This window comes from Hyaena hyaena, unplaced genomic scaffold, assembly GCF_003009895.1.
Source record: "Hyaena hyaena isolate Hyena2069 unplaced genomic scaffold, ASM300989v1 scaffold_309, whole genome shotgun sequence".
In the NCBI taxonomy this organism is placed as follows: Eukaryota; Metazoa; Chordata; class Mammalia; order Carnivora; family Hyaenidae; genus Hyaena; species Hyaena hyaena.
In genome coordinates, this window is record NW_024080941.1 from 1,599,899 (window position 1) to 1,612,402 (window position 12,504).

The 12,504-nt window shown below is 35.0% G+C and overlaps 1 long non-coding RNA gene across 1 annotated transcript in view; it reads right to left on the bottom strand.

The window, feature by feature from the left end:
• Positions 1–2,692: 2,692 nt before the first annotated feature.
• LOC120242488 overlaps positions 2,693–12,504 on the bottom strand; it is a 19,037-nt gene continuing 9,225 nt past the window's right edge. The window contains exon 3 of the long non-coding RNA XR_005531093.1: positions 2,693–2,754. This is a non-coding gene — a long non-coding RNA (uncharacterized LOC120242488). The remainder of the gene's footprint in view (positions 2,755–12,504) is intronic.

Genomic DNA, 12,504 nt, shown 5'->3' on the forward strand with positions numbered 1-12,504 from the left:
GTTCTGCTTTTTAGACAGCAGATAATACAAAATATTTTTCTTCAAAAGCTCAAAAGAAACCTTTAAATTAAGTGGTATTTATATAAAATATTTTTCAAGACAGCAGTAAAAGTAAAGACAAACTAAAATAAATACTTATGTTTATAGTAACCTGCTACAAAAAATAAATTTAAAAAATGATTGCTTTGCTTGAGAATTCATTTTCATATGGCACAAATACAAATTTATTGCTACCAATGCAAATATTTTCAGATGTTTACAGAATGATGTGGCTTTCAAAGTTTACTTTAGTCATAAAATATCCCAGGACATAAATCCAATGCTTACTATAAGACTGGAGAGAAGTGAAAGTGTTTTATAAAATATGAATTTCTTAGCACAGTGTTTTCTTTCTTGTTATGATATTCATTGCTTTCTAAAATATTCTTGGGAAGGACATACAAACTTTCCTTTTGTAATAAACTAAATAAACTTGTGTACAAATTTTATCTGTTTTGGATAAGGGTGCTTATCAGTGTTTTAACTGGGGGGATGGCAGATAATGGATTCCATTTAAACCCCTATAGCCCTGATTTTCAAACATGGAAAGTAGATTGGGTCATCAAATCATTCCTTCCTGTTCACCTTTATATATCCTTTTAATGTAAAATAAAGGAGAGAAAGGAGATGTTTCCAGAGTAAAAGCAAAACAGAATTCTATCATATTTTAATACTTAATATCACATAGAAAGGAAGTAAGAGGAAAGGAAAGAGGAAAGAAGGAAGGAAGGAAGGAAAGAAGGAAAAGGCAGGGAGGCAGGGAGAGAGAGGGAGAGAGAATTAGTAGTTATGCTGAAACATTACTTATGGACATGGTATAATAAATTCCAAACAGAAGGGTTTTAAATTAGTGTTTTTTTATTATTACAAAATGTTCACTATGGGCAGATTTATATATGTGAGATCTACAAATATACAGTAAATAAATGTAACAGTAAGAGTTTATAGATAGCATCTGAAGTTTGAAGGCCAACTGTTTATTGGAGTCAAAGAAGGCTAAGAAATCAAGAAGAACCTTAAGTAATAGATTATATAAGAGGAGGGGGAAAAAAAAGGAACGTGTACTGGTGTCAACACTCTCCTGATATTTCTGATGGCAAAAAACATCTATATATTTCCAATTTTTATCTAATGAAACTTAGTAATTTACATAAACTTATGAGGAGGAAAAGAAAGGAAGGAAAGCTGAAAGACTACTTGAAGATTAGATTAATGGTGATGAATAGGAACGGTTTAACTGTAGTAGCAGCATTGATAAAATCAATTAAACCTGTCAGATAATAGTAAATGAATATTCTTTGAAAATGAAGAGTAGCAGCAATATGACCTAGACTAGCTCTTTAATCCAGGGTAGCCAAACTTTCTCCTATGAACACAGGGACAGTATCTGTCCTTTACTTATATCCTAAAGGTGTGAACAGGTTTCCATGATGAAATTATTTTTTAATAAGCAATGAAAACAATGACAACAGCAATAACGGCCACAACAGCAACAATAAATGTCAGTACTGGAAAGCCCTGTGCTTCATGCTGATATGTATCCATAAAGAAAAAAGGTGTGATGCCTGTCTTAGATTCTTCTGGCTTTTTAAAAATTAATTAACTAATTAGTTACTTTTTATTGTGTATTTGAGGTTTATACTTTTTGGTGACATTCTGACTTAAGATTTTTAAAAAGTATTCTTTTTATGTATTTATCTTAATTTTTTACTGTTTATTTTTTAGAGAGAGAGACAGAGACAGAGACAGAGAGAGACAGAGTGTGAGTGGGTAGAGAGAGGGGGAGACACAGAATCAGAATCAGAAGTAGGCTCCAGGCTCCAAGGTGAGCCCAGCATGGAGCTCAAACCACAAACTGTGAGATCAAGACCTAAGCCCAGATCAAGCTTCCAATGCTTAACCGACTGAGCCATCTAGGTGCCCTTAAAAAGTATTCTTAATAAAATTTTGAAATGTTGGTTAATTAGACATTATATATATTGGATATATTGGATAGGTGACCATTAAATAAAATTTTTGTGGTGTTTTGTTTGTTTTTGTTCACCAATTAGCCACATTTATTCCAATTTGAATGAACTCTGAGTTTAGTAAAAAAATGAAATAAATCAGAAAGTTAATAAGAAAACAATTTGAATTAAATTGACATTGTAAAAGTATCATTTTTGAAGAGGATTCTCTAGATGTTTGGGTGAAACATCTCTCTCTCTATAGAGAGAGAGAGAGAGAGATCATATAGATGTATATAAATGCATACATACATTGTCTGAACTTTTAAACCTGCCATTGTGTTTTTTCTGTTGCAGATTTATATTTATTTTTGGAAAAGGTAAAGCGATTAAAGGGAAATTTATATATCTACTCAATTACTCATATATGTGAAACAATTTAATTCCTTTCCATTTTCTCAGCATGTTCAAACTGCTTCCTTTGACTTACATGACCAAAACCATAACTGTTTACTTCCTGTATCTGTGACTACTATTTTTTGGCTCTTTGTCCTCTTCCACAACACGTGCTGTCCCAACCATGCTCAGTGCTTGAAAGGGCATCTCCTTGGACACCTCTCTACTGATTTTGCACTCTACTTTGCCAAATATATCCATTTCCATGGTTTCAAATATTATTTCTTGTATTTTTCCCCGGCCTTACCTTTATGTAATCCTTGTCTCCTTTCTCATTAACACCGTCATCCTGTGGGTTTCTCTCAGTTTACAACTAGAATGTGACAGAGAACACAGACACAAACACATAATTAACATGGGATAAACTGTTTAGATCAACATACTGCATGCTTTAGTATCAGCTTTACAGGAATGACAGTTAAAATTATGCTCCAGGTTATATATCATTTGGAATATTTCTTAGAATTTACTTTAAAATATTTTTTTAAATTTAAATTCCAGTTAGTTAACATGTACTGTAATATTAATTTCAGTAGTACAATTTTGTGATAAATCACTTAAATACAACACCCAGTGCTCATCACAAGTGCCCTTCTAAATATTTCATTTTGGATGTTCTTTTATTTAAAAACATGGTCTGCATATATTTAATATATGTTCAACCATTAATAGGTTAAAAAATCTTGGCATGTAAATTTGATTCTTTGAGTTTTTGCAAAGACAAATGTTTTATAAAATTACTAATGTGGATATTGAATAACTGAAAAGACTGGAAATCTTTGATTAAAGAAGGCAGACCCTCACATGATAGCATGAATGGCTAAAGTTAGACATATGATTTTTGTATGCATGTTTTATAATCCACATTGTACTGTAGGTTATATTGCATATCTCCTGATGGGGATTGTTTTTCTTAATTCAGGATTTTATATGGATTTCCCCATCTACAATGTCTAGATTTATTTATACCTAGATGTGTGTTAACATCTAAACAAAAGAAAAGGATTCATTGTTACATCACTAAAATTATTATTACTATCATTTGTTGAAAAGCTACAAACATCATCAACTCTAATAAGATCCTTCTCACTAAAATCCATCAAGTTGGATGTTACTCAACATTGAGAGTGGTTGGAAAACATCCAAAAGCCTTCTGCAATGTGTTCATTTTGGAAAATATCACTGTTACTAAGACAAATGAACAAAGTGGATAGCAATATATGTGGAAATAAAACAGTATTTTCTAGGATAAATAAATACAAATAACTACATGTTTTTTTCTTTTTTTTTTATCAAGCCCTATAACTGATAAGGGATAGAAGCAAGAAATGACAGTACAAAAAGCATTTGCTTAGAACATTTGTATCTGGGATAATAAAGATGACTCAAACACAGCCTGTACCCATGTCTCTAAACTATTGGTTTATGGAAATCTACTTCAGTAATGGTTTTGGCTAAATTTGCTTTACAGAAACCCATTTCTCATTTTCTTGAATATTCTGTTGGTTAAGCTGAATGATTTGATGCTACCAGAATATTTAACATTTAGGTCATACAATATAGACTGGGTGTGTACAGTTTTGTTTTGCTTTGCTTTGCTTTGTTTTGTTTTGTTTCGTTTTTTAGGGTGTGAAAGAGAGAGCATGAGCAGGGAGAGAGGGGCAGAAGGAGAAAGAATCCCTACCAGGCTTCATGCTGAGTGGGAGCTCAATCCCACAACCCTGTGATCATGACCTGAGCCGAAATCAAGAGTTGAATGCACAACTGACTGAGTCACTCAGGAGCCCCATATACAAATTTTTAATCGAATATTAGACTCCAGGTGTTTTCTGGAAGATACACACACACACACACACACACACATTCTGTATAAATATATATATATATATATATTCTTTCTCTCTCTCAGTATATATATATATATACATACATACATATGTGTATGTATATATATGTATGTATGTATATATATACTCCATAAATAAGTAGCAGAAATGTTACAGGCTGGAATGTGATACTTTGTGAATTTTACTGGATGTTTTTAATCATAAAATTTATTCAGGTGAAACATCCTATCATTATGGTTCATTATATTCTCTAAAATATAGGTAAATAACTTACAATGACATTTCAAAACTTGTCAAAGTTAAACCTTGCCAAAACTCAAACCAGACCTGTTAGTAGTTTTCCTAGTCTAAGTTACCATTCTATACCTCAAACAGAAGAACACTCATAGGGCCTTTTGAAGTCTAAAATTAAATACCATAAAGCTAAAGAGGATGACTTGGGGAAAAGGTGGGATCAGGAGAAGGGTGTATGCAAGACTTCTGATAAGCAAAGGCCTAGAGGAAAAACACAAGGATTGTTTAGACACTGAAAAGAGGCTATGGTAAATCAAGTAAATGATTCTACTAAATCCAAAGACATCATTGTCCTCAAGCCATTTGGTCCTGTTTGAACAACTGACTAAAGCCAACCTGCCTTGTTTCCTTGTAGTCTTAACAATTTTCAGATAATTGTTTCCTGCACCATTATGTCAGACTAAAGATAGACTTACAGCCTAGCATTAAAACAAACCATCTGTTGCAAAAAATAATGCTACTCTCCCCACCTGAACCCCCCATAAATAGAGTTAAGATCTGTAATCACAGAATCTTGGAAGTTGTTTTTATTTCTAATATAAGAGATGAAAAGAATAAAAATGTCTTCTTAAATGAAATGAATATAAACCTATAAAAATGAATGAATTATATGATAGAACTTAAAGTTTGCCGATATTTCTAATTAATATATTGGTTCCTTGAAGACACTATTCAACAGCATCTAGATAGAATTTCTAGCAATGACTAATAAGGTATGAGTGATTCAGTTCACTAGTCTACTTAGTTCTAATTCCTCAGGAATATGCTTAATCTTGGTATAAATTACATCCACTGGAAAACAGTAAGATATAGGAGGTTGTCTAACTTTCTGACCTAGAAAACCAACATGAATTTACCATGGGGAAAATTGATTCACACATATGATAAAAACCATTTACAAGAATCCATAAACCTCAAGTTTTTTAAAAAAGGAACTGACTTAAAGCATTCGCATTAATTCCCATGTCTGAAATTTTCCCCCAGTCTTCCCTCTCGGTAATAATAACCTGACTTAAAAAAAAATTTTTGCTAGTGTTTATTTATTTTTGAGAGAGAAAGAATGAGCAAAGAAGGGGCAGAGAAAGAGGGAGACAGAGAATCCAAAGCAAGCTCTGTATTGCCAGCCCAAAGCCTGATGTGGGGCTTGAACCCACAATAGTGAGATCGTGACCTGAGATGAAGTTGGCTACTTAACCAACTGAACCACCCAGGTGCCCCATAACTTGACTATTTTAATATAAATCCAAACAATACAGGCACTTTCAAAATGATTTTAAAATTATTTACTCTGGATAAATAAATGAGTCCCAGTACAGTTCAGAAGTTGTCCATTTGTCTCTCCTTAAGTTTTCCCTAGGTCCCATTTTTTAATAACTAGAGCATAATAATCCTGCATAACAGTGCACAAGAAGAGAGTTGTCATGGACTTCACTAATAAGAGAAGGGGATACTATGCACAGTGTTTCTTCTCTGCTTTCCCTCTGGGTCCTGATGTTGACATAGCATCTCTCCATACCTTTCCACATGGGATTTGGTGGGACCTGTGCATCTTCAAAAGATTCCTCACTCTCTTCAGATGTGAAATGTGTTGCTCATCATCTGGAAGTTAACCAGATGGCTAAATTTGCATCAGTCTCTTTGCCACCTCCACGTTGACCTGTTGGTAAGGCATTACCCTTTCCCTACCGGTATATCTGTTTACAGCTTGGAAGAACATATCTCTATGTATTCAATTTGCAAAATACTCACTGAGAGAACATATTATGCCAGATATTGCTTTAGGCTTGGGATATAGTATAGAACCCAAGATAGAGAAGCTACTGCTCATATGCAGGATTTCAGTAAGGGAGAATGAAAATAAGGAAAATTACATAAATATAAAAGACTGGTGAGTGCTATGCTGAGTGATAAGTACAACGATTTCATATAGGCAGACAGGGTAGATGTTTACATGGAGAGGCCAGAGCATAATTTCTAAAACTGAAACATACATGCTAGTGAGGATCTACTCATCTAACATTCAGGGACAGCATTCCAAGCATGAGGAATAACCACTGCAAAAATAAAAAATGTGGAAGTAGCTCGGCAATGTTGAGGAAACAAGAGATGTCCAAGGTGGCTGAAGCATGACCAGTGTATCAAAAATCTCTGATGCCCTTCCTCCTTTTTTGTCTGCATGAGCCATCATTTATTGCAGACATAGTTGTGGCAGCCAGCTTTGTCCAGGTGTAACTCTGCCTCAGCTTTCTGCCTTAGCCTTAGCACCAATTAAAACTGATTTTGGGGGCACCTGAATGGCTCAGTCGGTTGAGTGTCTGACTTCGGTTCAGGTCATGATCTCACAGTTCGTGGGTTTGAGTCCCACATTAGGCTCTGTGCTGACAGCTCAGAGCTTGGAGCCTGCTTCAGATTCTGTGTCTCCCTCTCTCTCTGACCCTCCCCTGCTCACGCTGTCTCTCTCTCTCTCAGAAATAAATAAAAACATTAAAAAAAAATAAAACTGATTTTCTTGTTTTCTCCAAGGGTATTCTGGTGAAATGGTATTGGGCCCTGCAGGAAACCTTGGCCTTTCCACATATGAATGTGCCAACAAAAGGCTGAGACCCAGTGGGTGGAGACTGAGAATTGTATTCATTCCTCTATTTCTACTCAGGAGAGAGAGAGAGAGAGAGAGAGAGAGAGAGAGAGAGAGAGATTCCCTTCTTTCCACTAAGCTTTATCTTATTACAGACATGATGAATAAGAATTGATTCTGTGGTTTGTAAATATTTCTCAGGCCATTTTCTTTTACACTTGATGCTGTGTCCTTTAAATAATTATTTAACAATATAATGAGTTTTTCTTAAGGTTTCAAGGTTGGGGTATCAGGGGGAATGAAAAAACAACATCCCCTCCCGTATTTCAAGTTAGTTGCATGCCTCAGATTAATAATCTACCTACCTTCTTGTCAGAATGAGGTAGAGGCAGAGATGGCAGATAAACTATACAATGAGAAATAGGTAAATGTAGATATTCCTGTTACTACCATGTTTTAGAGTTCCTCTTACCCTCAGGGACTGGCATCTCAGCACACAGGGCACATGAGGAGCGGTGGTTGAAGTGGAGGACATTATTAGGAGGAGTGAATGTGTGAAAGAATCCAGATAGCTGGAGGATTCTGTGAGGTGATGAATGGGGACATTTGGCTTGTAACCTTTCAAGAACTTTAGAGATTCTTGTGCCTTCATTTGCTCTGGGAAACAGAGGATTCTTCTTGGGATTTGCCACTGATTTTGAATAACTGCAAATATGTTTCAGCCACTGTCTGAAACACTCTATATACATTATAGCATTTATCCTACTCTTGATCATTTGAATACTATTATTTTATGCATTTTATAATAGATGAACATGAGGGCAAATTGTTCTACATCCTAAATCTGTAAAGAAACAAACATTTGAAGGTAAAGCCCAAAGGTGTAAAGCATTACATTTAAGTTCAGGAATGGGAGAGAGTGAAGCTTAGATGTTCTTTTAGATTTTTCTATTCTTATCATCATTATATAGAAAATGTATTCAAGAAGATATTTCCAAGAATAAACACTATATGTTGGTAAGAGAATCTCTTGTTACTTATATTTCAGTAATATAGTGAAATATATTCAGAAATATAGTGAAAAAGCTCCTGGAAGTTTAGAATCACTGATAATTGTTACAATTTAAAACATTAAAAGGAGTTGGGGTGCCTGGGTGGCTCAGTTGGTTAAGCATGTGACTTCGGCTCAGGTCATGATCTTGCAGTCAGGGGGTTCCAGTCCTGTGTCAGGCTCTGTGCTGACAGCTCAGAGCCTGGAGCCTGTTTCAGATTCTATGTCTCCCTCTTTCATGCCTCTCCCCCATTCATGCTCTGTCTTTCTCTCTCTCACAAAATAATTAAACAGTAACAAAGTTTTTAAAAAACTTTGGTTTTTTAAGTTAAGATTGGTAATCACCTTATTATTCTAAATCTTTGTATATAAATTGATAAAAATTTTAAAAAGGATAAATCAGGTAAAGATTATAAGAAAATCACAACATAATTACACATTATTTCACTGATAAAATCTCTTATCTTAGATCACAGTGATATGAGTTGAAAAGTGAGTGCTTTATCTCACTTTTTTTAACTAATTTCACCTGGTACTCCTTCCTGACACTTTTGAAATTATGGATGTGTAGGAAAACATTTGTTTCCAGAGTCGGGATTTTTATTACACAGAAAAATATAGAAAAACCAAAAGTTGAAATTCAAGTTTTATGATAGGATGTCATATTGCATGATTAACTCTAATTCTTTAGTCAAAGTTCAGATGGACCTTTTCTAGCATGATGATTTAATAGTATCCAATGATAGGTCATCACTAAAATGAGGCTGATATCCATTTGCAGGCAGGTCCTCTTGGTGACTCTGTACATCAGTTAATTGCAATGAGAAATCATTAGCTTTGCTCTTGTGAACAAAATTACCAGAAAAGTCACTTTTCCAATAGTATCCAACCAAGAGAATCTAATCATTATCCTTCCTTTTAAGAAATGTCAGTTACATGGCAAGCCAGGCATCCATCACCACTCCACTGAGGGTCTTTATGTGGATAAAACTTGCCTTGAAGCTACAGATGGCTCTTTAATCTTATAATGATTCAGAATTGTCCAACCGTACTCTGTTTTTAGACTTTTCACTGGAAGAGAAATCCACCCTGAGTCCCTTATTTTATTAACCTATTTGGCTGGATAGATCAAAGTTTAAAAAATAATAAGGCCAGGATTTCTATTACTTTATATATAATGACACAATTCCCCTACAGCTCTTGTGATTTCAGCACCTACAGAGATTAGAACACCATATTTTACAGTAGTCACTCTGCAAGTTTAAAACATAGTGCTATCCCCATTATGAAATTTGAAAAGTAAATTCTTAAAAACAAATGAAAATGTAGCCATAAATCTAATTTTTATAAATACTGCGAGCAAATAACAGTTCAAATAAAATTACATCTAAAAAGATTTTATTTTTTAAATGAAATCTAAGCTTTTTACTATCTGCTGCTTTTTTTTTTATTACTGATTTTTGTTCTCTGCCAACACCCCAGATTCTCACAATTGAATCATTTTTCAGGGCCTTTTACTTCATTATTTTTGTCTCCTTTTTTTTTTCGTTCCTTTTATTAAAACAGCAGAGGTCCATTTGGAGCCCCCTGCTTGACACTGCTGCTGGGATTTAAACTTTAGCAAGTTCAAAGGAAACAAGAATTATAAGGAGAAGCCTTAGATTTATATAGATTCTTTTCAAGAGCTCAGAGTATGAGAAACCTTTCCCATGGTCAGGGTTAAGGTTACAAAGTATAGAACACGTAATCTCTGTATTCTTGTCAGCCTCCCATCCTTCTATGCAATTCCCCAAACACCTTATTGAAAATGGTAGGTACAGTATTGGTAAAGGTGCCAACAGGAAACAGTTTCCACTCAGCTTTTCACATCTTTAGTGAAGAAAATGTTTACAGGAGGAAGAGGAGGGTTATGGGAAATAACAAGGGGTGTTGAGGTAGTCAGACACTTTTATGTTATTACTGATCTTCCCTCAGAAAAAAACACAGGAGAAAATCATGCCGCTGAAGCTCAGTGAGAGAGACAGAGCCAGAGAAAAAGGGCTACCCAAGGAATGCTAAAGAGGTGAGTGGAGGTAGCCACAACCAGAGAGTTCTGCCTATAGCAAGGAGGATGGATAAGAGCTGTCCCCTCCTCCTTTCCTCTGATCCCTCTGGTGGCCTGCTATTAGCCCAAATAACTAGAAGCCAACAGTTGGGAACATCAGGGAGGCAGTCTGCGGAGGTTGCCCCCCCCCCCTGGGGCACAAAGAAAGGTAAGGAATGAATATGGAAAGGTGCAAAAGGAAAAGGGACAGTCGTGCCTTTGTCATTTAGCTTTTTACTGTTTTCCTTTGTTCAAATTAAGAAAATCATATTCAATAGAGGGTAGACACAATTCTACTTATAACTTATAAATAAATCACCATGAGATGATAAGTAAATCATAAAGCCAACAGTAAAATATAAAATGTAAAATTTGCTAGTTCCAGAACTCTTTATAACAAGCAGGTGAGAACTTGGCAGCGGGGAGAGATGGAGTGAAATAATAATCAGTGTAAGTTATGCAATATAATAGCTCCTAAGATGTAAGAGGATGCACATCAAATGGAACATAACAAAACAGGTATAAAGAAACTGTTGAATTCTTATTTCATGTAACTGTACTTATATCCTTCCTTTCTCCCTCCCTTCCTTCCTTCCCTCCTTTCCTTCCTTCTTTCCATCCTTCCTTCCTCCTTCTCCTCCCTTCCTCTTTTTTATCTTTTCTTTTTTTCTTCTTTTCTTTTCCCTCTTCTCTTCTCTTCTCTTCTCTGCTCTGCTCTGCTCTTCTCTCTTTGAAATTGGGTTTCATCTATTCTATCTAGAAGGTAATTGTACTGACTAAGCAGGTTGCATATAATAAAACCAGTTCAAAACATTGTTTCCCTCAACCCTTCAGATCCATTTGGAGCGGTATAACCCCTCAATGTTATTAACCAGAGGCCAGTATTGCATGGGCACTTTAAATATTTAATGATGCCAATTGTTTGATCCAATAACTCGTTGATACATTATATTCTAAATGCATAATTCAATAGATTCAACACTATCCAACTTTATATTGTCCATCTTCGTATAATCCTTTAGAATCCTTTTCTACCATTGCTCTCCAAAGTCAGCTGATACAAGATAGAAGGATCTAGCAAATCCTTTAGGACATATGTTATCTCCTTTGGGAGCCAAATTTAAAACTATTTCCCTGGATCAACATGGGGCTTAACTCTTGTCAAAATTCCTGGAAACAGTGATGTGTAGGGAAAGTATTTTTTTCTAATGGTTAATTCTAATAGTTTTATCCTGTACTACTAATAAAGCATAATAATGATTATCTGATTGAATTGTAGAAGAAATAGTACACTTGGCCCCTAAAGCAACATTGTATTAAAATTCTACCACTAGTATATAGTTTTTATGTATTTGTAACTGGAATCTTTGGGGACTGTTTACAGTGAAATGAGGGTTAAAAAACTAACATCAATTATATAATAATTTTTAAAAATAATAATTCAGCAAAAAGTAAAAGAAGCCCCCTTTTCATAGTTTTTTTTCTTTTTTAATAACAGAATGTAGGTCAAAACTTGTGTGTTAAAATTTTATTGAGGGGTGTGTTACCAGAGAAATTTGAGTAAAAGAAAATGGGAAGTCCCCCAGCAAAGATGGCCATAGATTTCCAACAAACAATGCTAATTGCTTGGCCATGTGGGATATCTCCTGAAAGATCAGTGGAAACAAGCACATCTTGGAATAGCCCATGCAGGAGAAGATAAGTAAACAATGTATCTACTGGAAACTTCTAATTCCATCTCATTTGCTAAAATCTATCCCCCCTACTTGCAGATATGCTGGCAAAATATTCCCAGGACTTTGTCACTATGGAGTAAGAGGACTTGAATACTGAAATTAGTTGCTGAAATAATGTTTTACTGTTTGTTTCATTTAATACTTGAGTACTAAAACAACAAGAAGTGCCTAAGTGAAATTTTTTTGGTATTATTTATTTATTTAGAGAGCACAAGCAGGGTAGGTGCAGAGAGAGAGTGAGAGAGAAAGAATTCCAAGCAGGCTCTGCACTGACAGTGCAGAGCCCAACACAGGGCTCGGACTCACCAACCCATGAGATCATGACCTGAGCCAAAATCAGAGTCTGGCGCTTAACCAGCTGAGTCACCCAGGATCCCACTGAGTGAATTATCTTGATTGTAGACATAATTTTCCCAGAACCCCCAAGTGCAAAAGCAATCTTTTTTTTTTTTTTAATTTTTAATGTTTTATTTATTT